The following is a 2,560-nucleotide window of genomic DNA, read 5'->3' as shown; positions in this document are numbered from 1 at the left end:
TGTGCTGCATCCATGTGGGCTTTGTTACTTCTGGGCTAGATGGCCGGCCGCTTGTTTACTCTCAAGCCTTTAAGTCCCCAGATGCTATAGGTCTCGATAGCCTGGCACCATCAGCCTTCTTCACCACACTTACTTATGCACACATTTGTCTTCAGCGTTTATGTGTGGAAGGTGGTCACACAATGATGGTTTTTGTTCTTTGGTGTCTGCTGCCTGTTCCCTTCAACACTCCGTGTACACTACTGGTTTTTTGGTAGAGTGTTCTCTAAATATCGATTAGGTCAACTTGGCTCATAATTTTGTTCAAATTTTTAATATATTTACTCTTATGTTTATAGTTTATAGAGAGGAAGTGTTGAAATATCTGACTATAATTATATTATAGATTTGCCTATTTTGGCTTTTAGTTGATCAGTTTAGCTTTATGTCTTTTGAAACGCTATTGGGTATTTATTATATTGTTGTATCTTCTTGATGAAATAACATCTTTATCAATATGAAGTAATTCTAATTATCCCTGGTTATCTTGCTCTAAAATCTACTTTTACATTAATATGGTCATCCAAGCTTTCAAAAAATTAGTGTTAATATGGTATATCTTTTCAATACTTATGCTTTTATCCTTGTTTGTGTCTTTCTATATATAATGTACTTCATATAGGAAGCAAATATAAAAATATTTCAAGGGCTCATCCAGCCTCCATGACTCTAGAGCAGTGGTTCTCGACCTGTGGGTCACAACCCCTTTGGGGGTCGAACGACCTTTTCAGAGGGGTTGCCTGATTCATAACAGGAACACAATTACAGTTATGAAGTAGCAATGAAAATAATTTATGGTTGGGGCGGTCATCACAACATGAGGAACTGTACGAAAGGGTTGTGGCTTGAGGAAGGTTGAGAACCACTGCTCTAGAACATCTAGATTCTATGAGGATTTAAAATTTTGTTCTGTACTTTTCCTCTTTTATTCTGGCCTTTTCTATGAAAATTTCTGATCAAAATGTTTCATAGTGATAGCCAGGCACCATTCAACTATTCTGGTCTCAAGACAAAGACAAAGTTGTTCACTGGGGAGTTAGGCACACAGTCTTTTCCTCCTCTTCCCGGCTCTCCTTCTTCCTCGGATGCTCTACATGACTGCTTGACAGCTTTTCAAGACCTCAGACACTTAGCAACCAAGTAGGATTCATTTTGTTTTCCATGACATTTGTTACTGTGTATATAAGAGAAGCAGACAACCCTAAATAATAGAATTTATTGATGAATAGCATAGACCATAAGTATTTTAAGCTATAGAAAAAAAACCAATTTGAAATAAAGAATAGCAAATGCTAAGTTTAGGTTATGAATTTTAAATGCAGAGGGATTCTTTTTTAAATAAGCTATCTGAGCATCAGAAGATTCAGAGGGAAACATAAATAGGTTCAAGGTTTCATGGTAGCAGAGCTAGTGTGCACCTGACTTAATTGTCACGGGGAGGAGAAGTCAGGTGGCTACAAAGGCACTCCATAGAGACAAAAGAAGTCCACCCAAAGTGGCAAAGTAAAAAGACCCTAGGGTGCTGGCTCTTAACCAGTCTTGACTGGTTCACTACCCAGAGAGTTCATGCCCTATTAACTTGATGTGATTCAAAGGTAGAATTTTCCCAGAAAATGAAGATTTTTGAAACATCATTGGGTCTCTAGATAATTCAGGAAGCAATTTCAATCACAGAAATTTTCAACAAAGACACACCCAGAAAGAAAAAGAATGGTGAGGGCATTCAGCAGGCAGTTTGCTCTTTTAACATGGTCTCAATTCATGCCTTTTTAAATATCTCATCTAAAATATTTTAGAACTAGGTTGCACATCCCTAAGTATATTCACCTGATACTTTTATGGAGTTTTTTTCCCCAAAGAATTAAATTGAAATTAAAACAATTCTTCATTGCTTCGCTTTGAACTAGGTGAATTCATGTTTCAAATCTCTGTCCGTCTTTAGGGACTGCCAGCGTTGGAGAGTCCTGTCCATCTCTTCTTCAGACCTGCCTCTGAAAGGGCTCTGCCAAGTCGCAGGAGACTCCATTTAACACGTTGCAATGAAGTCTTCCCAAAGGCGGTCCCTGACCCTTTATATAAGCTGGGTTAAAAAAAGTTGTGTAAAACAAAGATGGTGCTCAGTGTGGTGTATCGAGTTACCGTTGGGTTAGCCTATTTTCACATGAGCCATAAATCTGGCAGACGCTCCCACTTTCAGCTTGATTTATGAACTTCCGTTTGGAGAGTGCTCCGTACTAGAGGAGACTCGTAATACTGTAGCAGCCTTCATTCGATCCGCTCTTCAGAATCTGACAAGCTGTCAGGGAGGAGCAGGAGAAGCTCGCAACGTTGCCCTTCTCAGTTGTCGGGTTTGGTGCTGTACCCTCACCTGGCGTTATTGATGAAAATGGCTCGATTCTGAAGTGAGACGCTTCTCACGTTCGAGAGCTAAATTAGAATTTGTAGCAAGTTGTTGATACTTTAAAACCCTGATGTGAAGTCTTTATAACTTTATTGGGACATGCTATGCATATTTTGCAAC

The sequence above is a fragment of the Echinops telfairi genome, unplaced genomic scaffold, assembly GCF_000313985.2.
Source record: "Echinops telfairi isolate 266 unplaced genomic scaffold, ASM31398v2 ScPeMD7_9;HRSCAF=40, whole genome shotgun sequence".
NCBI lineage: Eukaryota > Metazoa > Chordata > Mammalia > Afrosoricida > Tenrecidae > Echinops > Echinops telfairi.
The sequence above is the reverse complement of the archived record's forward strand: the minus strand, read 5'-3'. Positions refer to the sequence as shown.